General features: G+C 51.4%; 1 protein-coding gene and 1 long non-coding RNA gene across 2 annotated transcripts in view; one reads left to right on the top strand and one right to left on the bottom strand.

Annotated features, from left to right (window-relative positions):
- The window catches only part of SKAP1 (src kinase associated phosphoprotein 1), a 1469988-nt gene that overhangs the window by 1019545 nt on the left and 424584 nt on the right, over positions 1–25859 (bottom strand). The gene's annotated exons all lie outside the window — the stretch shown is intronic.
- LOC144753899 (uncharacterized) overlaps positions 22932–25859 on the top strand; it is a 199429-nt gene continuing 196501 nt past the window's right edge. The window contains exon 1 of the long non-coding RNA XR_013594589.1: positions 22932–23037. This is a non-coding gene — a long non-coding RNA (uncharacterized LOC144753899). The remainder of the gene's footprint in view (positions 23038–25859) is intronic.

The raw sequence follows: 25859 nt of genomic DNA, 5'->3' as shown, positions 1-25859 counted from the left end.
AAAGACTTCCCGTGAAACGAAATGGGACCCACAGCAGGGATCTGTGGTCAAGACAGCACCCCACGTGCACCTTCTTTTACAGATAGTGAATACTGTTATCTCACTATGTCATATAGCAGAGGTTCTTAATCTTTTAACTTCTGTGGACCCAGACTGAATCACAACTGGAAACCAGAGAAACTTGCCTAAGCAATTTCTCTGTTATTAACTTCAGAACAACCAACAAAAATACAATTATACACCAAACAAATACAGACATTATGAAATATTTTAATTAACTGCTAAACAAAAATCAAAATGTAATTGTAAAGGGAAGGTTGGAACTTTTCACAATTTAGTTTTATTTCTGCCAGAGAAAAATATGATGGATCTAACATACCACTTAAGCCTTTTTGCTTATAATGCAAGCTCTCTTTTTGTGGGCACATACCAGTCATTTTTATTGTGGCCACCAATCATTCACACTATATTCCATTTAATGCATTTGAACTGCCCCCTAGAATCAAGATAAGGAAACTAACTTAATTTTTTGTGTCCAATTTTAAATTCATTCACATTCACAGAGTGTTTTAACATTTCCAGATTTCAATTTTGTTGGTTTATGTATGCATGTTTTATTAATCTGCTACTATTATTTACTTTTCTAAAACTTTTGCAGACCCGCTAAATAGGTATTGCGGAGCGCGGGCTAAGAGCCACTGCTATATAAGTTAGTGGTGGCATATTTATTACTGTTGCAGGGCAGGCCTTTGTACATCTCACCTGCTATGAACAGTGGCCTACCAGCATCTGCAGTGTTTTTTATATTGTCTGTATGCTCCCCTTCACCAGAACCTGCACTCATCCATGCGGGACATGGATGTCACATGTGTGAAGTTATCTGTGTGGGTGGATTGTATCCGGAACATGTGGCCATGGCCACACTAGCTTCCATTTTGCATGGATAGAATCCAATTGGTACGTATGATGGATGGTCAGAAGGAGGGCCCAGACAACAAATGTGAACTGGAGGACTTTTGCAGACATTCCAGGTATCTTTCTTTGTAAATGGGATAGATTATGGAGTGTTTAGGAGAGAAGGCAGTAGATTCCATCGAAGCTACTGAGTCCCCCCTGTTCTTTCTTGGTCCTATGTTCTGTGGAATGGAGAGCCTCCACAGATTGGCAAGCGGTTGAGTGGTACAGCCTCCTTATCTTGTGTGCACTTGTTTGAAGTTCTCCTGGGAGAAAAGTCCCACATCCACCCCAACTTCGTGCTCACACTCTGTGCAAAGTCTGTATGGAACTAACAAAAATACAAAACTGCGCAAAACCCATCTCAGAACTGAACTGCTGCAATATACAACTTGAGTATAAAGACAGGGAAGAAACCAAGATTTTGCCAAGATTCAACAACGGTCATAAAACCAGCTGGGTCAGGAAAATCTTTTATAAATGGGGGTGGTGTCGCACACTACTCACACACCGGCGGTGTCGCCCCTAAGGACTCTGGTCAATGTAGTAAAATGTTCGCGATGCATCATCTTTCGATCTTCTGCTATCTTCGCTGTCTTCGCCATCCCTGGACACGTGTTTCGGGGTATTACCCCTCATCAGCAGGGATAGGCCGTGTACTGGGGTTGCCGATGGCTGCCAATATCTGCCAGGTATAGTACCACTCAGGCGCGTAGGTGCGGGATCCCAGGCTCGTCAGCCCGCTGCTCAAGGGAGCTTTAAAGTTACAAATGGGGGTGGGGTCGCACACTACTCACACACCGGCGGTGTCGCCCCTAAGGACTCTGGTCAATGTAGTAAAGTGTTCGCGATGCATCATCTTTCGATCTTCTGCTATCTTCGCTGTCTTCGCCATCCCTGGACACGTGTTTCGGGGTATTACCCCTCATCAGCAGGGATAGGCCGTGTACTGGGGTTGCCGATGGCTGCCAATATCTGCCAGGTATAGTACCACTCAGGCGCGTAGGTGCGGGATCCCAGGCTCGTCAGCCCGCTGCTCAAGGGAGCTTTAAAGTTACAAATGGGGGTGGGGTCGCACACTACTCACACACCGGCGGTGTCGCCCCTAAGGACTCTGGTCAATGTAGTAAAGTGTTCGCGATGCATCATCTTTCGATCTTCTGCTATCTTCGCTGTCTTCGCCATCCCTGGACACGTGTTTCGGGGTATTACCCCTCATCAGCAGGGATAGGCCGTGTACTGGGGTTGCCGATGGCTGCCAATATCTGCCAGGTATAGTACCACTCAGGCGCGTAGGTGCGGGATCCCAGGCTCGTCAGCCAGCTGCTCAAGGGAGCTTTAAAGTTACAAATGGGGGTGGGGTCGCACACTACTCACACACCGGTGGTGTCGCCCCCTAAGGACTCTGGTCAATGTAGTAAAGTGTTCGCGATGCATCATCTTTCGATCTTCTGTTATCTTCGCTGTCTTCGCCATCCCTGGACACGTGTTTCGGGGTATTACCCCTCATCAGCAGGGATAGGCCGTGTACTGGGGTTGCCGATGGCTGCCAATATCTGCCAGGTATAGTACCACTCAGGCGCGTAGGTGCGGGATCCCAGGCTCGTCAGCCCGCTGCTCAAGGGAGCTTTAAAGTTACAAATGGGGGTGGGGTCGCACACTACTCACACACCGGCGGTGTCGCCCCTAAGGACTGGTCAATGTAGTAAAGTGTTCGCGATGCATCATCTTTCGATCTTCTGCTATCTTCGCTGTCTTCGGCCTATCCCTGCTGATGAGGGGTAATACCCCGAAACACGTGTCCAGGGATGGCGAAGACAGCGAAGATAGCAGAAGATCGTAAGATGATGCATCGCGAACACTTTACTACATTGACCAGTCCTTAGGGGCGACACCGCCGGTGTGTGAGTAGTGTGCGACCCCACCCCCATTTGTAACTTTAAAGCTCCCTTGAGCAGCGGGCTGACGAGCCTGGGATCCCGCACCTACGCGCCTGAGTGGTACTATACCTGGCAGATATTGGCAGCCATCGGCAACCCCAGTACACGGCCTATCCCTGCTGATGAGGGGTAATACCCCGAAACACGTGTCCAGGGATGGCGAAGACAGCGAAGATAGCAGAAGATCGAAAGATGATGCATCGCGAACACTTTACTACATTGACCAGAGTCCTTAGGGGCGACACCGCCGGTGTGTGAGTAGTGTGCGACCCCACCCCCATTTGTAACTTTAAATCTCCCTTGAGCAGCGGGCTGACGAGCCTGGGATCCCGCACCTACGCGCCTGAGTGGTACTATACCTGGCAGATATTGGCAGCCATCGGCAACCCCAGTACAAGGCCTATCCCTGCTGATGAGGGGTAATACCCCGAAACACGTGTCCAGGGATGGCGAAGACAGCGAAGATAGCAGAAGATCGAAAGATGATGCATCGCGAACACTTTACTACATTGACCAGAGTCCTTAGGGGCGACACCGCCGGTGTGTGAGTAGTGTGCGACCCCACCCCCATTTGTAACTTTAAAGCTCCCTTGAGCAGCGGGCTGACGAGCCTGGGATCCCGCACCTACGCGCCTGAGTGGTACTATACCTGGCAGATATTGGCAGCCATCGGCAACCCCAGTACACGGCCTATCCCTGCTGATGAGGGGTAATACCCCGAAACACGTGTCCAGGGATGGCGAAGACAGCGAAGATAGCAGAAGATCGAAAGATGATGCATTGCGAACACTTTACTACATTGACCAGAGTCCTTAGGGGCGACACCGCCGGTGTGTGAGTAGTGTGCGACCCCACCCCCATTTGTAACTTTAAAACTCCCTTGAGCAGCGGGCTGACGAGCCTGGGATCCCGCACCTACGCGCCTGAGTGGTACTATACCTGGCAGATATTGGCAGCCATCGGCAACCCCAGTACACGGCCTATCCCTGCTGATGAGGGGTAATACCCCGAAACACGTGTCCAGGGATGGCGAAGACAGCGAAGATAGCAGAAGATCGAAAGATGATGCATCGCGAACACTTTACTACATTGACCAGAGTCCTTAGGGGCGACACCGCCGGTGTGTGAGTAGTGTGCGACCCCACCCCCATTTGTAACTTTAAAGCTCCCTTGAGCAGTGGGCTGACGAGCCTGGGATCCCGCACCTACGCGCCTGAGTGGTACTATACCTGGCAGATATTGGCAGCCATCGGCAACCCCAGTACACGGCCTATCCCTGCTGATGAGGGGTAATACCCCGAAACACGTGTCCAGGGATGGCGAAGACAGCGAAGATAGCAGAAGATCGGAAGATGATGCATCGCGAACACTTTACTACATTGACCAGAGTCCTTAGGGGCGACACCGCCGGTGTGTGAGTAGTGTGCGACCCCACCCCCATTTGTAAGGAAAATCTTTTAGCTGTAGCATTCGGATATGCACCGTCATCTCCCCTTGCTAAGTTAGGGACTAGAAACCTAGGGACCTTTGCTTTGAACTACCAGGAAGAGCCGTCTGGACTCTGCTGAGGAGAGATGACCAACTACTTAGGAGGGACACAGGTGGTATTCTTGACAAGGGAGACGCTGACTCATGAAAGAGAGATTGTGAAGGTATTAAGGCAGGAGTAGCCAAAGACGACAAGATTTGGTCCCGTAAGCAAGTGTAAAATCTGGAGCCCTGAGGAGCCCGCCAGTGTGGCTGTGATGGAGCAAGGTGGCAAAACAAAATTTTGTGTACCCCTTGTAAAATCAATGTTCCATAACGTTAACATTTACTAATGATGTGTTGTGTTTTAATAATCAACAATAGCATAAGATGCATACAAATGCACACGTGGGAATACTAATTTTGCCTGCATGAAGCAATATAATTAACTAATTTGTATTGTTATTGTGATGTGAACTAATGCACAGCTTAAAAATAAATAAACGCAGCATGAATGTGCTTATTGTATACGTTGTTGTGTCAGAAAGTCGTCGGATATGTAAGTATGAAACGCATTTATGTGGCTTACTTGCTAGGTAATAGCTAATGGGGAAACATTAGTACGGTGGGAAGTAAACAGAAGGGCTTTAGTTCCATATTTAACATGAATTTGTGTTTGTTTCTATGATAGTTCCAAAAGTGGCCTCTGAGGCCTAGTGAAAACATGGCTGGTCTGGTAAACTGCGAGCAAGTGCTGGACTGCGCATGCACGCCCAAAGCCTGCAAGTGAGAGCGAACTGCCTGTGCTCGGATGAGAAGTTCAAGGCTGCTGTGCCCTGGAAGTCAGGATGATTGCCAAAACATAGACATTCGAGTGTTCTGAATGTGAGAAAGAACAGTAAAGTTGCCAGTCGAGGATGTGACTATGCCAAAGACTGTCCTGAACAATACTCTTTTATTAAAATGCTGATTCACCATGAATATGATGCTGTAATGATGAGGAAATGCTCATCTACCTCAAATTTGTCCAATCAGAACCCGAGTTGGTGTTGATAGATACTTTTTAGATAGATTAAGTTAGGAAATTAGTGTATAAAAACCCTTGATTTTGCTTAGAAGCTCCTTTCGATTTCATCTCGAAGTGCTGTCGGATTGCATATCGAATCTTGGATGTAAGACTCTTTGAATTATTTCTTGTTTTCTTTGCAGGGCTGAAGGATAAGATGAGGGCGTTAGTTAGGGATGTTAGGAGAGAATGAATTTGGAACTATCTGTTCTTTGTTAAACTTTCTACTGATTTCTAAAATAAATGTCTATTTTCCGAGCTTTGAAATAAAATGATCATTCTGAAATAAAGTTTAAGATTTTACTGACTAAAGAATTAATTAATGCCTAAATGTCAGACATACTAAAAGTTTGCTTTTAATAAAAATTAGGAGAAATGGAAAATTAAAAGCTGGTCTTGTAGTTTTTCCTAAGCCTATTTTTCTTTCTAGCAAATCCATTGCCACTATGGTGGTGTGTCTGAATAAAATTAACATTTGTTGAAAACCATGGTAAAACGTTAGAACTGCAGGTGTAATTAATAACTAGTTGATTAGGTTAGACACTCCGCCAATGTTACAGCATTTACTCCTTGGTATTTCACCAATCCCTGAAGTCGAATTAAATGAATAGAGAAAGTGTGCCCCACTGGTGAATGAATGCGTGTCCGGATATTTCAGGGAAATGGTGATGCTGATTTAGAAAATATTTTTGAAATTCCGCTGTAGCAGCTGAACTGTATACTTCAAAAGTTAGGTATGAAGCAGCTCAAGTCTGATAGTTCCCTACCCTTTCTGCGCTGCAAGTCATGAAGCTCTACAAGAAAGCACCTAAGCTCTGAGACACAGTAACCACCTCTATTGAGTCGGACACTATCCATGGCTGACATCACCAAGAAGTCAACTGGCTGTGACACGGATCAGGTCCAACAGTCAAGCACTCGCTTCTGGTTGGCACCTAGTTTTTTGGTGGTGGATTTGAATCTGGGCTTGAGGAATAACTGCTAACAGCCAGATCCATCAAGAGGGAAGCATTGAGACATCCACATCGCTTTCCTGACTTATAACGATGCTGCCTCTGTTCACCTTTGATCTGCTGAACACTGACTGGATATTCTGGTATCTGTATTTGGTGCATATTGAGTCTGTAAAGTTGCAATCCTCCCAACACATCCCCGAGTAAACTTTTGACTGCTTGACTTCACTACCCTGAGAGTGCTAAAGGAGTGTACTTGGTGATCAGTTTTAGTCAACTAGTAGAGTGTATTCCCAGGACACTGGCAATAGACCTATTGCATTTGCACACACACACACACACAGAGCCACACACACTCACAGAGCCCCCCCCACACACAGAGCCACACACAAACACACAGAGCCACACACAAACACACAGAGCCAAACACACACACACAGAGCCACACACACAGAGCTACACACACACAGAGCCACACACACAGAGCCACACAAACCCACAGAGCCACACACACACAGAGCCACACACACACACACACAGAGCCACACACACACACACACACAGAGCCACACAGAGCCACACACACACACAGAGCCACACACACACAGAGCCACACACACAGAGCCACACACACACACACACACAGAGCCACACACATACAGAGCCACACACACAGAGCCACACACACACACAGAGCCCCTCCCCCGACACAGGAAAAAAACACCAACTACCTATTGTCAGCAGTTATAGTGTTTTCAAATATTTGACAGTGCAGACAGAATTAGGCAGCCTTTACTTTTTCTATGCATTTGTATCACCTTCGGATAATAACTAAGTGCAGATGTAGCGGATTAGTATGGGTTGCTAAAGTTCACTTCCTGTCTGTGCTTTGTCCTACAACCCTTTCCACCTCGCCTTGAACTGAAGGCCAACCAAAACGAGCCCTCATAAATCAGTGTCCAGATTTCCTGGGGCTGCAAACTGCACCCGTGCAGAAGGTACAGGTGGGGAAGTGAGAGAAGGCGTGGTCTGGCTTGAGGCAGGTTTCTCGCTCTGCTTTGTGCACCTATTGATTACTGCCTACTACCGGGTTAGGGTGCCAGCCTCCCTTGCCCCTCCCTAATGCAGTTCTTTAAAGAAAAAAAACTGCTTTCTGTTAAATGACGAAGTGATTCTTTGAAGCAGTATGGCAACAAATCAAATCTAAAATTTGTGTTTTGTGCCCGCTGCACCAAAATCGTCTAAAATAAAAGCAGAACGCGGAAGGTAAAATAAGTTTGGGGATTACATGCAAGATGGGCTTCACATGTCTCTCTCCAGGAGAAAATATGATGGAATATTTAATACGAGTGTGGCGCTTCCTCTTACCATCCATGTTCTCCCGGTCGCTAATGTGCTGCAGGTTGCAGCCCGTATCCTCCCGGCTCAGGTCTGTCTCAGGCCGGTAGGACTCCAGCCTGGAATGGGCATTTCTGCGCAGTTTGGGGCTGGACGGCACGCAGCAGGACGCGGTGTTCCCATGGTGCCTCCACTCGAACTCCCAGCCCACGTCCACTTTGACGGCTTTGCTGCCCCTCGGCTGCTGCTGGCACAGGTAGTGGGGGTCGCTCTCTCCCCCCGCTGGCACCCAGAGAGGAGCGGGTCTGGAGTGTCAGGTCCGGCCGCCCTCGGCGGCTAGGAGCCGGGCACAGTCATGGGCAGAGCCGGGGACGGACGGGAGAGGGGCGCGCGGAAACACATGTCCAATTTCTGCACAGGTTCGGGGGTGAGACGGAGGTCGGCGGGCTCCGTTTTTTACAATGAAGGTCATCAAAGGGTGTTTGTTGATAACGCTGTGTGCGCTGTGCAAAGGGCAGCCGAAAACCACAGCATAGTCACAGAAATTGCCCACATAACCGATGCTCATACTATTTGTTTTTATAAAGCGCCTAATACTGCACTTGTGCCGTTCCTCGGCGCTGTAAATAACAGGATTACTATAACGTGATATAAAGGTACCTAATTTACTGACCTCGGAAGGACAAAAGCATGAGTCGACTTTGCCTGAATTCTATCTCGTCCCTTACAGATGATAAAACGAGTGAACAAATTACAAAAGCAGACGTTAAGTTACATGAGGCAAAAGTGACAATTGTGAGCAAACAAAATACACTAGGAGCAAAAGGTACATTACAGGAGGAATATACGAACTCGAAAGTTTCAAACCAGCATCCCGGAGCGGCCACGTCTGCTGGTTCAAGACGGCACTGCCGAGCTACGCAAGTAAGCTACTGCCCGGGCGCCATCTTCGGAGGAAAGACAAAAACAACCTTGGGAAAAAAAAAAACGCCCACTGCTGCATGACGAAGAAAATGGGCGTAGCTTAAAAAAAACAGAAACTCCCACGAATCTGCTCCCACAATGATTGACACATCTCTCTTCCACTGGCTAGCCTCCATTTATGGAGCTAGCCAATGGAAGAGAGAGGCGGGTTAAAGCCACAGTACTGGAAAACAAAAAATTTCACCTGCGCGACACTGCTGTGCAGTGAACGCCAGGCGAAACCTAAAAAACGAGCAGTACATTACACTTGTAACCTTGACCATCACATGAAAAAACATTATTGTTGAACCCTGCAAATCCACTTGCTGCAACAACCAACCAGACAAAATAATCTTTCCCAGGTCAAATATTTTACTATCTCAAATTTGCAATTTCTAACTGAATCCTGAACCAAAAGTATTTTCCTTACGGATCGTATATCAGTCCCAGTATCTGCTGCGCAATGGTTTTCATCAATCAGTGCACAAGGTCCCAAGTAGAAGTGACAAAATATTTTTGTTCAATTTAGCAATAATACCGTCAAACATTCATCTACTCCCTAGAGCAACACCTTTACAAGAGCGTTGATGCTATCTTTCAAGACACTTTCTTGGATTAGCTAGCAGGCCTCCACTTTATTTCTACTAAAATTATTTCATAATTCCATCTCGTGCAAAAACAATTTCGAATTCACATGTTTCGATAGCGCTACTAAACACTCATAGTGGTCTCAGAGTGCTTCCGGTAAGGAAACATGATAAGGAACTTTCAAGTTGCATTAAATTTCATGTGCCACGTCGGAGGTGAAGACGTAGTCAATCAGCGGCTGTGAGGATGATACCTCGAGATGACCCACAGCCAAGTATGTCCCAGCACAATTTTAAAAACGTGAAAAAACAGGGTCAGTGAAATAGGGGAAGACTCCCCGGCTATTGAAGCTTATCGCGCGGGCATTAGCGCGCAGCATGGAATACAATCACACTCATTAGTGGGCATGGGAAGCGACGTCCTCGTGCGGCCGCCCTCTATTTATTTAATCCCCGCAGGCCACGCCTGGCCTGCGGATGTGAGGGATGCATGTTGTAATAAACACTAGATCACCGACCACTACATCCCTATCCAACTCGGGTCTTTGAACACAAACAATTTAACAAACATATTTGAACATTTCGACAGAATGTCTTCAAGGGTCACTCATCAGCACACTGTACTTGCGTGAATGCAGGTCAGATAGGTTCTCAGCTTGCTCACCAGGCATAGTCCTTAAGTCGTTGGCTTGGGCGGGGGTTTGGCCGCAAGCTGTACCGCTGGGTGCTGGTATGTCCTCCCGGACTGCTCTGGCCTCAGCCCTCTGAGCTGGCTTCGTGGGTGGGGGAACCGGATGACTCGAGGTTTCCCCTGGCCTGGCTGCTGGCGGAATCTTCTTCTCCTCCTTCGGCTACCGACGGGGGTTCAATGTCTAGAGCTGGGTTTGAGGTATCCTGGCGTTGTTCTGGCGGGACCTCTTTGAACCACTATATATTTCTTGACACTTCTTCCGTGCCTCTCCGGGCGGTCACCATCGTGCCTTGGCTCGTAGTGACGGTCTAGGTGCCTGGCTCGTAGTGCGTTTGGAATTTTCCTCCTTGCCGCCGATGATGTAAGAGGACAGTCGCTCCTTGGCTGAGCCTTCGGTTGGTGGCTCGGCGCCGAACGCTGGCTTCCTGATTCTGTCGCCTTCTCCGCTCTTGCACTGTTCCTACGTCTGGATGAGGTGGTGACCACTCCGGGCAGGTGGGGAACAAGTCTCTGCGAAGGCCATGGAACATCAGGGCCCACGGGCTCCTCTGGGTCATACAGTGAGGAGTGCTGCAATATTCTCTTAGGAATTTGTGTTGCCTGTATTCTGGGTCCTTGTGCTCCACGGCGGCTATGCGGAACATCTTGTTAAGCGTGCGCATAAACCGTTCTACATCCCCGTTAGCTTGGGGCCATTGTGGTGTGATGCAACGGTGTGATATGCCTCGTTGACGGAGGAAAGTGGCAAACTCCACCCCTTGGAATGGAGGACCGTTGTCACTGCGCACCTCTTGAGGGAACCCGAACATGGCAAATATCTTCTCTAGTGCAGGTCCGACGTGGTTGAATGCTGTCGATGGGATGGGCTTGACTACCGGATACTTTGAGTAGGCGTCTATTACTACCAATGTGTGGGCCCCTCCTGTAGAAACTCCAAAAATCTATGCTTATCTTGGACCAGGGTGTTGTGCAGGCTTCTTCGGTGATGATCGGGATGGGCTTCTCTTGACCACTTGTTAGCTGGCACATTGAGCATCTTCGGACATATTCTTCTACCATTTCCTCAAGTTCCGGGAACCAGACCTTTTCTCACATTCTCGACTTCATTTTCGTGGTTCCCTGATGTCCTCCGTGCGCTAGTTGGACAGTTCGCTGCCTGAGGCTTTGAGTGATGATCAGACGAGGTCCTCGTAGCAGTATGCCATCGCTGGTGGCACTCAGTTCGTGACGGACTCGCAACATCTTGGTAAGGAGTTCTCGAGCTTCTGGGTTCTAGGAATTTGCTTGGCGGAGGTAGTTCGTCCACGAGCCTTCTTGGACGACTTCTAGCGTATTGATATATACCTCATCTGAGGCACCTGCTTCTTTCACCTCGTCGAGGGACATACTCTGGGGGCACGACTTGAGGGCTACCCAGTGGGCAAACTCTTCCCCTTCTTCATCTTCTTCCAGTCCTTCCGCCGGAGTGGGGTGTCTTGACAGGAAGTCGGCGGGGTTTTTGGCCCCTGGATGATAGATTACTTCCATCTCGTACGGCTGTAGCTAGACGGCCCAGCGCTCAATGTGCTGTGGTGGATGTGGCGCTGTCCCCTTGAGCAACGGGACTAGGGGTTGGTGGTCAGTGACCATCGTGAAGGGGTGTCCTCGGAGGTACAAATGAAAATGATTGCAGGCCCATTTGATGGCGAGCGCCTCACGCTCAATCTGGGCGTACCTTGTTTCCGTTGGGGTAAGGGATTTGCTGGCAAACGCCAGAGCGGCCCACTGGCCAGGTTCACGCTCCTGGGCTAGGACTGCTCCTAGCCCTACCGGGCTTGCGTCTACCAGCACTTCAGTGCGCTTTGTAGGGTCGAAATACACCAGCGTGGCTTCCCCCAGGAGGGCGTCTTTGATCCCTTGGAAGGCCACTTCTTCTTTCGGTCCCCATTGCCAGGTGGAATCCGCTTTTGTGAGTGCTCGTAGTGGTTCGCTTTGGGTGGCTAGGCCGGGTATGAATCTCCCACAGTATGTGGCCATTCCTAGGAAGCTTCTAACTTCAGTCGGTGTTGTCGGAGCCGGTGTGTCTTTGATGGCTTGTGACTTCCTCGGGTCGACTTGTATGCCTTCCTGATTGAACACATAGCCAAAGAACTCAAGGGAGGGTTGAAAAAACTGGCACTTCTCCTTGTGGAGGGTGGCTCCATGTGCGCTGAGGCGCTTCAGGGTGTCCCGGAGGTGTTTGTGGTGTTCAGCCGCTGTTGTGGAGTGGATGAGGATGTCGTCACTCACATTCAACACTCCTGGTAGACCGGATAGAATCTCCCTTATGGTATTCTGGAATACCTCGGCCGCTGAGGATATTCCAGAATTCTGTTGTTTGTACCTCCGGAGCCCGAGGTGGGTGCTGAAGGTGGTGATGTATCGACTCTCCTCCGACAGGGGCAGTTGGTGGTATCCCGCATTTAGATCGATCTTCGAAAACCATTTGGATCCATTTACGTCGGGGATTATATCATCCATTGTTGCCGTGATATGGGGTTCCCGTTTGATTGCCTTGTTGGGCAACCGCATGCCAATGCACAGGCGGATGGCTCCTGGTTGCTTGGGCTTTTCGGCGATGACCATCGGGGATACCCACGGTGTCGGTCCGGATACCTTTTCAATCACGCCTTGCCTCTCCAGACTCTCCAGCTCCTTTTCCACGAGTGGCCATAGGTGGAACAGGACTCTTCTGTGCCGCAGAGCTATCGGGGCGACCGACTTATCAATGTGCAGTTTGATGGGTTCGCATTTGATGCACCCTAGGCCTTCGAACAGTTCAGGAAATTGCCCTAGGAGTTCTTTCACTTGATAGGCTCGGATCCGTCTGGCAAAGGCAATCAGTTTCAGGTCATCTGCGGTGTGGCTGCTCAGGAGAGTGTCTGCTTCCCTATCAATGACGTGGATCGTGGCCATTATCTCGAGGTCGTCAGCCTTGATGGGTACTGAGATTTTCCCTTTCAGTGGAAGGGGCGTATCTGCTCCATATGCGTATATCCGAGTTTTGGAAGGAGTTACTGGGGGCCGGGGACGTACACTCCGGTACTGTTGCAGGCCCATGACATTTACAGCCGCTCCTGTGTCTATGACTGCTTTTACTTCGGTTCCTGCAACTTGGACGATGCAGGTAGGCTGGGGCCGGCGACGTTGTTTGAGCTCTTTTGCAAAAGAGACTATGTATACTTCTTCATCGTCTTCGTCCAACGATTCTTCTACAGTTGGTAGGTGTCTCGTGGTTGTCGTCTGGGCATGGTCAGATGGTGCAGCGTCCGCCACAGATAGTTGGCGAACGGCTCGCGTTGGAGGCTTTGGTCCTCGGAAGTCTCGGGTCTTGTTGAGTCATCTGCAGACAGACGCGAAGTGGTTTGGTATCCCGCAGTTAGTACAGGTTTTTCCTTGTGCTGGACAGTCTTTCGCGGCATGCGGTTCATGTTCACAGTATCCACATTTGGATCTTGACCCGTCTCCTCGTGGCCCTCTGGATGAATCTCCTCTTGTCCTGGTCTTCACTACATCCGCTCGTTCTACCTTGATGGGTTCTGGCTTCCCTTGGGACTTGGTTAGGGCTTGGTCCATCACTGTGGCTCTAGCTGCAGATAGGTCATGAGACCTGGCTAGTATCAAAATGTCTTCTAGCGTGATCCTGGGTTTTCGCAGTATGAGGCCACGTAGTGTTTGGTTGCGGAATCCTTGAATCAGTTGTCACCTGATTTCTTTCGTTGATCTTTGTCCGTACAGGTGCTGGCTAATTCAAGAAGGCGTGCATAAAATACATCCATCGATTCCCCCTCCCTTTGGCGAGCTTGTCCAAGTCTGAAGGCTTCAAAGTCTGGGTTCAATTGCGTGTCAAAATGGGCGTTTCATCCCCTGCGTAGTGGGGCAACAAGGATCTCTTCACCGCTTTGTCAGTTTCTCGGGTCGCGATGAAATAATTATCCAGGCGCTCAATCCATATCCTCCATCGGGGGGAGGCTGTTGTAGGGTCTTCTAGTTCGCTAAATGGAGGCAGGACTCCTGACGCTGCGTGCTGAAACGGGATGCGGGCCGACGCAGCTGCGTCAGCATTATACACCATGGTGCTTGGTGTTGCGTGACTCTGGGTGCTTTGGTCAGCTCCTCTGTGGGAAAGTGTAGTGGGAGGATTGCAGTGCTCCAGTAAGGTCCCTCTTCCTCTCCCCGGGTATTAACACACCAGTCTGGGGCTCACTGTCTCCTTACCAGGTGATCCAGGGTATGTTAGTTGTTGCACCGGTGGCAGTTGCCAATGCTTGTTGATTCCCCTTTTCCTTTTCACCTGCTACTCTTCGTCACGGTAGTGTCTGGCACAGTGCTGGTGATGTGTGCCACTGCTTTCTGGCAATTATTCCCCCTATCCTTGATGCTGGGTTAACACTACTGCCACTATTCCAATTGCATTTGCCAAAGCTTGTTGGCTTCTGGCCCCCTTCGGTGGTGCTCCACCCTCGGAGCAGGCCTCCCAAAACTGACTCGGCGGTGGTTCAGGCAGCAGGGAGGGGTTTGAAATTGGGCAGAGGCACCTGCCTCGACGCACCCCAGATAGCGTGAGCCGCGGGTGGGGAGACCGGCCGCGCTCAGGAGAGCAAAGTGCTCCCAGCAGGAGTCCAGAAAACGACGGAGCTGTTGGGCCGCGCACGCGGCCACTTGCAAGGCCGGGCGGCGTGGGAAGCGGAGCCGCGGATTTGCGGCGGCTCCAGTCAGACGCGCAGAAGCACTGCCGGGTGACCTCAACAGGCGCTGTAGGCAGCGCGACGGTGAGAGCGAGGGTTGGGCCCCCTCCGCTCATCGCCAGTGTAATAGGGGAAGACTCCCCGGCTATTGAAGCTTATCGCGCGGGCATTAGCGCGCAGCATGGAATACAATCACACTTATTAGTGGGCATGGGAAGTGACGTCCTCGTGCGGCCTCTCTCTATTTATTTAATCTCTGAGGCCACGCCTGGCCTACGGATGCGAGGGATGCATGTCGTGGTAAACACTAGACCCCCTACCACTACAGTCAGGAGTCGAAATAGCTTGTGTTGGTGGTGACGTCATCCAGTCTGGCTCCAGACCGGGCAAACATGCCAAGGTCTAACAAAGTTTGCAGAGTGTACCAGCTTGTTTCTCGAGAGATTCCTAGGCCTCTGGGGCGAGGACTATGAAGAACGAAAAGAAAGGAATTGGGGCCCATCGGGAGACGGGGAGGGGAAGAACCGACCGGCGACAGATGTAAGGTGTGATAAAGGCCGCTTTTATTGGGAAACAGGTGCATCCTGAAAACATACCCCCACCTTGGCCTTTGCCATACAAAACTAGGCCTAACTAATTATACATATACCTGACCAAACCCCCCACCCCTAAAAAGTTCCCCGCCAACAGCATAAACATCATTATCAGTTACCCAAACGCCTTCCTCAACTGTTTAAACATCTGCCATATGTACACTCCCTCCCCCTCAGCCAGTAAAACTCCTTCCTCCTATCCTACCCCCCCCATTGAACTAGGGAAAAGCGCCACCCGACATAAACTTTCCAGCACCTGCCCCCAGCGACAACACTTCCAAACCCTAACACAGAAAGCACCTGCGACCAACAAAAACCCCTTTTCCAACCCAGAAAAGGCCATGAACCCCGGACATAATCCCCTCTACCCCCCCAACAAAAACCTGTCCTAAGGGAGGGCGGGTGGGACAACACTCAAATTATGCCCCCCGGCTGCTGGGTCACTGTCCCACGAAATGGTGCACAGTGACCCAAAATGGCCGCTTTTATCCCCCAAGCCCAAAAGGAGCCCAAAACCCACCAACTAGCCCAACCAGCCCAAAGTCCCTTCCTGTGTCCGTCCTAATCCTTCCCCCCACCCTTCCTCCCGGGGCCCCAAACTCCCCGGGGGGGCGAGCCTCCCTCCGGTCGGCCACCCCCCGCAAAGGCCCATTGGGGCCCATCGGGAGACGGGGAGGGGAAGAACCGACCGGAGACAGATGTAAGGTGTGATAAAGGCCGCTTTTATTGGGAAACAGGTGCATCCTGAAAACATACCCCCACCTTGGCCTTTGCCGTACAAAACTAGGCCTAACTAATTATACATATACCTGACCAAACCCCCCACCCCCACCCCTAAACAGTTCCCCGCCAACAGCATAAACATCATTATCAGTTACCCAAACGCCTGCCTCAACTGTTTAAACATCTGCCATATGTACACTCCCTCCCCCTCAGCCAGTAAAACTCCTTCCTCCTATCCTACCCCCCCCATTTAACTAGGGAAAAGCGCCACTCGAAAGCCCCATACGGCTTTCGACCCCCCCCTAGGACCCCTGCACCTTCGGATACCTGTGCACCCCTATTGCCCGGTCTAACGCCTCCTTCAGCTGTACAATATAAAGCTCCATCCCATATCTCGACAAATGCACCCCATCCTCCATGAAAAAGTAGACCGCCCCATACTTCAGTTCCGGGTGCTCCATTCTACCCACTCCTTCCTTCTCACAAAAGGCCCGCATCTCCCTGTTAATCTTCCTCCCAGTCCTGTCAATAGCCCCTGGTCTCTCTGCCCCCCTCCAACATCTCCTGGGTATGAAGTCTGACCAGATGACGTAACACCCCGCCCACTGCCTCTTGATCTCCAGCAAATCTCTCCTCATTTGTTTCACCAGTGCCAGTCCCTTACACTGCACCAAATCGTTTTCCCCCAGGTGAATGACTACCACATCCGGGCACACCCCCTCCCCGCACAACAATGTTCAAAACCGGCACCAACTCGTGCCAACGCATGCCCCCTTTTCCCCTCCAATGACACCTAAACAACTGCTCATCCAATTCCAGATTAAGGTTCCTGCATTTTTCCCACTCGGCTCTTTCCGCTCTCTTTACAAAAGAATGGCCCACCACGTATATGGACACTGCTGCCGCCGTAGGCCCCGCCACCGCACCTGTAAAGAGACATATGTAAGCAGCAAGTCCAAACTCCAAGTCTACTCCACCACTACCCCTCGCAACCTGACATACGTCTTATAACAGTCTGATTTTCAGCGCCCCAACTGTTTAATCTCTTCCTTCCCCCAACCTTTCCGCGCCGCCTCTGTCGCCGCCCGATGCGAAATGAATGCGTTCCGAATTCTTTTGGATCCTCACCCATAGACCGCAGGGCGTGCCGCAGGACCCACAGCAACTGCGCAGCCGTCACACGTCCCGCCTCTCTCCTGCCGAAGACCTCCGCACCATCCTGCACCCCTCCGTCCGCCAGCCGTCTCCCCCATGCCACCGGACACACCGCCTCCGTTCCTCCTGGACCCAGCAACACCCAAGTACCCCTCCCTCGCTGATCAGTCTTGGACCGTTGAAGCCGCACCGCAACCTCCCGGCCTCGGAACTCCACTTCCCCCCACGTCAGACCCGGGCGTCCCTTCAAACCCACCAACTCCGACACCCGAAAGGCTCCAAAATACATCCACGACATCAATGTGGAAAACCGCACCGTCTCCGCCCGATCCCTGCACACTACCGGTAAACGGCCCACCAGGCCTTCCAACATTGCCTCCGTAATCGATCGTCTCCTCCGCGCCCGAGCCCCTCTCTCCCTCTTCCAACCCTCCAGAAGACGCCCCCCCAATTCTCCCGCCGAGGGGGCATACCCCCACCAGAGCTTGCCCATTAAAGCCAAACCTGCCAGTTTTCCCGCAATCGTCACTCTCGCCAGACCTTTGTCCATTAACCCCAGCATGAAACGCACCACCTGCTCCTCCCGACGCCACTTGCCACGCTGCCTTACCGCTCCAAAACGCAGAAACTCCAGCCAGGCCTGTTCGTAACTCCTCCACGTGGACGCTGCCAAGGACGACCTCACCAACTGAACGACCCGCGCTCTCCCACCAACCACATCTCCTCCGGCACCTCCGTCTTGTCTGCCGCCGCCTCCGTGGCTAGCCCATGGAACCTCTGCCACTGTGAACGAGACAAAGCATCCGCAATGTCATTGTCCACTCCCGGCACATGTTGAGCCCGGAACAAGATATCGTGTTCAAACACCTCAAAACGAAAACGCGCATCAGCTTTAGCACTTGGGGCTCCCTTGCAGACTGCCGGTTCACCACCTGCACCACCGACATATTGTCCACCTTGAACAACACACGCCTGTGCGCCAACTCCCGCGCCCACACTGTCACAGCCACCACCAACGGGAACAATTCCAAGAAAGCAATGCTCATATCCCCTGCCTGCCACCGCTCCGGCCATTGCTCCGCGCACCACCTGCCCGCCCAGTAGAGTCCAAAACCTCCGACACCCGCTGCGTCCGACGACATCGTCACGTCCCACTCCCAGTCTTCCGGGGGCGCCATGGGCACACCGTTAAAACGCTCCAAAAAAGCCGACCACATGCTCAGATCTTCTCTCGCGCCCGCCGACATACGCACATGATGATGGGGCAGCGACAAACCGGACAAGGCCAACCCCAACCGCCGACAAAAGGTTCGCCCCGCTCGCACCACGCGGCAGGCGAAGTTCAAATGCCCCAGCAACACCTGCACCTCTCGCACCACCACCTTTCGCCTGGCCAACATGCTTCACCAAGTCCACCATCACCGCCCGCTTGTCCTTCGGTAGGCGTGCTTCCATGGCCGCCGAGTCGAGCTCTATCCCGAGGAACGATAGCACCGTGCTGGGCCCTTGCGTCTTCTCTGGTGCAAAAGGAACCCCCAGGTAACCCATCAGGTCCGTAAAACTGTCCAGATGCTGCTGGCAGTCCGTCGAACCGGGCCGACCCACCAGGAAGAAGTCGTCCAGGTAATGCGTTATCGCCTCAGAGCCTGTGCGCCAGGAAAAAGCCCACTGCAAGAAGGAGCTGAATCGCTCAAACAAGGCACACGACACAGAGCACCCCATAGGAAGCGCTCTATCGACAAAAATGAGCCCGTCAAGCTGGATCCCCAGCAACTCATGATCTGCTGGGTGAACCGGCAGCAACCGAAACACCGATTTTACATCGCACTTTGCCATGAGCGCCCCCGACCTGCCGTCGTCACCAACTTCCTCCCGACGTCCACGGACGAGTGACACTGACGCCAATTCCGCTGAGATAAAGTCGCTCACCGACGCGCCCTCCGGCCATGAAAGATGCTGAATCAGGCGGAATTGACCCTGCTCTTTCTTCGGGACCACTCCAATGGGTGAAATGATCAAATCCGGCAACGGCGCCTCCTTGTAAGGTACCACCATCCTCCCCTCCTTCACTTCCTTAAAGAGCTTCTCCCGGACGATACCCTTGTGTGCGTTCACGGACTTCAGGTTCTCTGCCCATCGAGCGATCCGCGGACCCTCGTACCCCAACCGAAACCCTCCCTGAAACTCCGACGCAGCACCGTCGCATCGTCCGCCGCGGATACGCCTCCAAAAACGGTTCCAGTCGATCCAGCCTAACCGGTGTATGAGCCTTTTCCCAGGGTACTCGCCCCCCCCGCCTCCTCCCCTCCCCCTGCTGGGCACGGGAGCCGGGTACTGACCCTGTGCAGGGCAACCCCCAAGCCCCCAACAGCGCACCTCTGGGTGGCGTTTCCCGCATGCGGAGCACTCGTGCCAAAAACGGCACACCTGCCGGAGACAGGAACCCCTGTTGAAATCCCAGCAGGCCCCAACGCTGTGGCTGCTCCCGGCTCCCCCCGCCCCCACCCCCCCACGGGTGGGGCGGGCCGAAAAGGGGGGCGGAGCCAGCGGCAACCCACTGGCCGTGTAAATAGTGCGGCCAAATTTTGCCCCACTCATCGTCTGTTGGTACAGGTCCGCATCCAACTCCCCCCACTTTGCCTCCGGGTCCGACGCCATACGCGCCCGGAACTCTTCATCGTAATGCGACCAAGCATTACCCCCGTAGGTCACTTGCGCCCGCCGCACCACATCCATGTATTTGAACAGCGCGACCGCCCTGTCGGGGTACTTCTCACAGTACACGCTTGCATATATCAGGAAAGCCGCCGACCAATTTTCGATGGTCACCGGCACCTTAGGACGCCTAGCCAATTCTTGCTCTTCCTCCTTCGATGGCCATCAATTCCCTGTGGAGCAACTTCAAAATCTCCACATACTCCCCCTTCCAGATCTTTTCCCTAGTCGCCAGCGACAAATGCGCCCCCAGTGGCTTCGCTACCCCCATATACGGCAGCTTCTTGACCGGTACCTCACAGCTCTCCTTCGACCGGCGCCAGCCGCCGCCGACCCGCCGGACGTCGCCGCCTCGCCTGTCCCCGTACTCACCGACGCCGCGCCATCCGCCTCTGTACACACCCCGGCATCCATCACATACCTGCCCTTCACCAGTCTCACCTCATCCCCTCCCTCCGCATCCGTCCCCACCGACACCTGGCAACCGCCATCCACACCCCCACACGCCTTGCCTCCATGAGGCACGCCCAAGCCACTCCCCGACCCTGCACTGGTCTTACCTGGCGTCAAGGCTGGCGTCCTCACCGGATCCCGCCGCCTAACCAGTTCCGCTGGGGGGGGCCGTCACTCGCGGCACCGATTGCCGGGGGCATACCTGTAAAACACTGCCAACAACATTACTGGCCTCCCCCCCGCCCTCCCGCAGTTCCCCCTCCTCTTCTGACTCCATCTCTCCACCTCCATCGCCGTCTGCCAAGACCCCTCCTGCGGACACCCTGCTCAGGCCTGCCTTATCCCTGCACGCAGTCATCAATGTTCCCAAATCCACACTCTCTCTCCTCTTACCCTCCGGTTGATAATCAGAATAGCCTGCCAGATTGCTGCTCCATCCCCGTCCCCCGGCGGCCGGATCGACCCATCGGGAGGGGGGCGTTGGAGACCTATGACCCAGCCATCCGCCGTCAGTACGCACATGGTCCCTCGTTGGTGCGCGACCGCCCGTACTAGGCAGAGCCGGCCCATCCACTCGGCGGGGTGGAGCCACATGCTGCTCACCCGAGCCCCTGCCCAACTGCTCCTGCCAAGAGAAAAACGGGGAAGTCCAGCATGCCGAGGCAAACCCATCTCCGTCGCCTCCCCACCCTCCTGACCCACCTCTCCCCCCTGCCGCAGAATGTCCTCCTCGCCGCGCTGGACGCCCCCCCCACCCGACTTCCCCCCACCCCCAGCTCCCCGCCTCACCGTGTCCGTTCCACGCGACCCGCCTGTACCCCCACACTCCCCACATCCCAGCGTCCCCCCCGCTACCCCCTTACCCCGTGGCCCCCCCCAACGAAACCCCCTCCCGCATCCTCCCCCATCTTCCGTCCGCCCCCGTGGCATCCCCAAACCCCAGCTCCGCCCCCCACCGCCTCCCCTCGCACCCCCTCTCTGCCCCACACCCCTCCCCGCGGCGATCCCCTCCTACTGGGAGCAACTATGTCCTCGTCTGCTGAAGACCCCAATCCAGCCCGCTCTCACCCCCTTCACCCACCCCCTTCCCCCTCCTCTGATCCCTCAATCAATAGCGGCGATCCCCCCCCCCCCCCGCCTCTCCCTGCCTCCCTGTACCCTCCTCCTCAATCGCGCCGCTGGCCACCCTCCCAGGCACCCCTCCATCCTCCCCTTCCTGTCCTCTCCCCGCCCCCCCGGCGTCCTCTCCAACCCCAGGCACCCCCCCTCCGCTTTCTCTCGGTGCCTGTCCCCCCCCCCCCGCCACTCCCCCAGCCTGGTACTCCTCCTCGTAACTTGGTTGTCCCTTCCACTCCCCTCTCCCCCGGCAGGACCCTTCCCCCCCACTGCGCTCCCCTTTGCCCCACCAGACACCCCCCCGCTTCCCCCCGCCCCCCTCCAGGCCCCCCGCACCCTCAAAAAATTCTAGCGGTGCCTTCTTCCGGCCGCCGCGCCTCGCACCCGATCCCCCTCCCCTCTTCGGCGCCCCAGCCGCCCGCCGACCGCCAACTCGCGCCGCTCCTCTCACAGCTCCCGCCCCCTCCCCCTTCCGCGAACGCGGAGGCTCGCAAGCTGCCACTGCCGCCGTGGCGCCATCTGCAGCGCGCCACGGGGGCCTTACCCGGACATCGCTGCGCAGGAGATCAGTCCTGCCCGCCTCGCCCAGAAGGCGCAACGCCTCACGCACCCGGGGATCCGCCATCGCCTCCGCCGACATCGTCTTATAGGTAACACTCCGCCTTTGGCCCGCCGCCTCGCAGTCTTCGCTCTACCCCCGCCCGTCGCACACCACTTGCAAGTCAAGAACCACTGAGCTATCGCCCCCCCAACACTACCGCTACCACAAAAACGCCTCAACTACCCTTAAAACCTCAAATTGTCCCTATCCTAACAACGCTCAAATTATGCCCCCCGGCTGCTGGGTCACTGTCCCACGAAATGGTGCACAGTGACTCAAAATGGCCGCTTTTATCCCCCCCAAGCCCAAATGGAGCCCAAAACCCACCAATTAGCCCAACCAGCCCAAAGTCCCTTCCTGTGTCCGTCCTAATCCTTCCCCCCACCCTTCCTCCCGGGCCCCAAACTCCCGGGGGGTGCGAGCCTCCCTCCGGTCGGCCACCCCCCGCAAAGCCCCATTGTAACCAACATTCACGAACAGAAAAACATCTCAGTGAAACGGCGGCCACCGTCATACCAAGGTAAAGCGAATAGGTTTTTCATCCAGCGGAGATGGAAAAGTGAGTGCTGAGGGGGCCGGGGCCCATCTCTCCACAGCCACAATGCGGCGCTGAAAAGAGCACAAAGACAGCTGAGCCTATAAAACAACACGCATGGCGCAGAGCCGGCCCGGACTCAGAAGCTGTCATCCGGAATTAATAACCTCTCGAACACCACGCATGAAAGGGTTAACGCCAATCTGTGCAAACAAAACCTCTGACTTAAACGTTTGTGCACTAACGCCCTGTGAACGTGCTAAAACGTCACCTCTTCCGGTTCACGGCAAGATGCGATAGCGCGTGATCGGCACTGGGCATGCTCTCTGCAACCGTTGATTGTATTACGTCATTTCAAGCCCACTTCTCGCACAACGGCCACTTTCAATCCGCTGCACTAGCAGCACGGTGGCACGAGGGGGCGCTCTGCTATTGTTGCTGCCGGATCTGTGAACGGTCTTTCGGGTGAATGAATACAGAGGTCTGTCTTATTCAATAATATTAATAGTTTAATCTATATAGCTCTCACTATCGCAGTTCCGCCGTTTCTAAGTGTTGTAAACGTGCTACATCAAAAAGGTGCTACTAAGAAAGAATGGAACATACCGCATACATGTTGATTCTTTAAAATCAACATGGAATTTTGAGAGACGTACGAAATTAGTTGAATTTCTCTTTGCAGAGTTACGTATATTTTTGGAAAATAGCCCACAATTATGCAACTACAAATCTGATATTTAGCACTATGTTTTAGTGTGAAATGTAATACGTCAGGACGCATTTTGTGCTTGAGCACTAAATGGCAGGAGGCGGAACATTCTGACGTTTGCATTGTTCCCATGCTCCTGTAATAAGTACTTTTTACCGAACGGATCAAAATATTACCAGACTTGGTGTGATTTAGTGGATTTTGAGTGAAACGTAGAAAGCAAAATGCTGGAAACGATGCGAGATTACCTTGATGTAACGACATTTCGTTAATAGGGGTGTGTAAAATTGGTAATTTTTTTAGGCTAACTTTTTTGCAAAATGTCACTTTTAGCGCAAACTGTGGGTTGCCAATCCCTCGCATGTCGTTTCTCATCCATGCGAGGTCAAACTTGGCTTTAAAAAAAAAAAAACAAATCCCATACAGACATGTCTTTGGCAAACTAGTCTCCTGTTGATGAGTATTATAGAATATTGCATAACATGAATATACATTTAGCCAAAGGCTGATTTTTGCTCGCTTAGAAATATAACTGCGAGGCACTATGATTTGACTGTTATCAATAGTTTTCCTATTGTCTATTTCCCAATTTAATAGTACTCAGTTTAACTACCACAAAACGATTACCCCCTAATTTTGCACCAGCTGTATAAATTAGAAGATAACTTTTGCTCAAAACATTTTCAGCCTAAACAGAATATTAGTCTAGATGAAAGGAATGCACTAGAGAATCTTCGAAAAGATGACTCCCTCGTCATCCGTGAGGCTGACAAGGGAGGCAACATCGTGCTAATGAATAAATCTGATTACATGGCAGAAATAGACAGACAGCTTCTAGATACATCTACATATGTAAAACTGAATGGTAATTCATTGCAATCTACAACGGAAACTATACACAAACAGTTAACACACTATAAGAATCTTTGTCTCATTTCAGATATTGAATTTAAATATCTTTTCAATGAAACTCCTACAAGTCCATGTATTTATTGCTTACCAAAAATACACAAAGGGGGGAGTTTTCCTTCGGGTAGACCCATTATCTCAGGGATTGGGTCTCTCACAGAAAGAATATCCGAATATATTGATCTTTATCTGCAACCCTTAGTGGTTAACTTACCGACTTACATCAAAGATGCATGTGACATCTTAAGTAAAATCATGGATGTAGAGTGGGTCATGGGACATTATCTAGTACACGAGTATACCAGGCAAACTTGGCTTAGATGCAGTACAAAACTTTTTGGACAAAAGACCGGTGCATATGTATGAACATACAAAACTGCTGTTGGATCTTATTGAACTGGTGCTGAATAACAACATATTTGTACACAATTGAAACTGGTACCATCAGATACTGGGCGTGGCAATGGGGGCTACATTTTCGCCATCTGTTGCCAACCTCTACATGGGGTATTTTGGACAGACTCATCGCTGGTGGAAGGATCCTTCTGTACTAACGGAAAATATTCCATTCCTAGGAAGATATATCGATGATATTTTGATGTTCTGGGCAGGGACAGCACAGACTACACAATCCTAGGGCCTCTTCTAACAAACAATTCTACAGCATGCACAAATACGGTATACCTCATGTTACACTCATGTGTTTACGGTGCTTACTATAGTTGCTTTGCAAAGTTCAATACATGGCTCTAAATTCTGCTTCAAAATTGTTGAAACTAAGATCTAGATTTGAAACCAAATAACAAGCACTTTCCTGCTCTTGATGGAAAGACACCAAACAAACACCTGCCCAGTACTACCTGTGCACTACCTTACTTATGAATATGGTGCCCAAACAACAAAGTATCTCCAGCTCTTTTTCCTCCCAAATCAACAGCCTCAATAGAAACAGTGACTCGCCTAACCAGAGACGCTAAGGCATCCACACCTACCGTTGGGGACAGGCAAGGCCACTTTTGGCAAAATGCTGCTAGTCACTTAAATAAATCTCACATGACTTCAAATTGCAACTATAAACACAAATGATGGACCACTGATAAAGCATTATTTGTGAGGTCTGCCTGACTCTAGAATAACACCATTAATGGCAAACAGTGCTAATGATGAAGGTATACTACAGTAACGATAAACCATCAGCTCCACCCAATACATGGGCCTGATCGTCCACTAGGAAATTCCAGTCACTTTTCTACGCACCACAGAAGGCAGCCCAGACCTCCCTAATCTGTCTTCATCTGTTGAGATGGCACCCCTCCTCATTTACACATTTTGCAGGTCAATTTTTATTTATATTATTATTTTATGTGTATACATTTATTTGTAATTTATAATATTTTTATTTATTTATAAGTTATTAAAATAATTTTTAAAAGGTATTAAGGAAGTATATATTATGTATTATATTTATATTAATTTTTCCATTAAATTATGTATATTTATTCATTTTAATTAGAACATATTTTTAACTATGTTTATTACATTTATAAGTATTATTTTATTTATATTAGACATTTTTTTAATTTAAAAAAATGATGTTTTTTAATTACAATATTTTTTACCAATATTTTTTCTCGATATTTTTGTACTTACCTTGTTAGAGATAGCATGTCGATAATTTTGTAATC

This window comes from Lissotriton helveticus, chromosome 5_1 (assembly GCF_964261635.1).
Source record: "Lissotriton helveticus chromosome 5_1, aLisHel1.1, whole genome shotgun sequence".
Classification (NCBI taxonomy): Eukaryota; Metazoa; Chordata; class Amphibia; order Caudata; family Salamandridae; genus Lissotriton; species Lissotriton helveticus.
The sequence above is the reverse complement of the archived record's forward strand: the minus strand, read 5'-3'. Positions and strand labels throughout refer to the sequence as shown.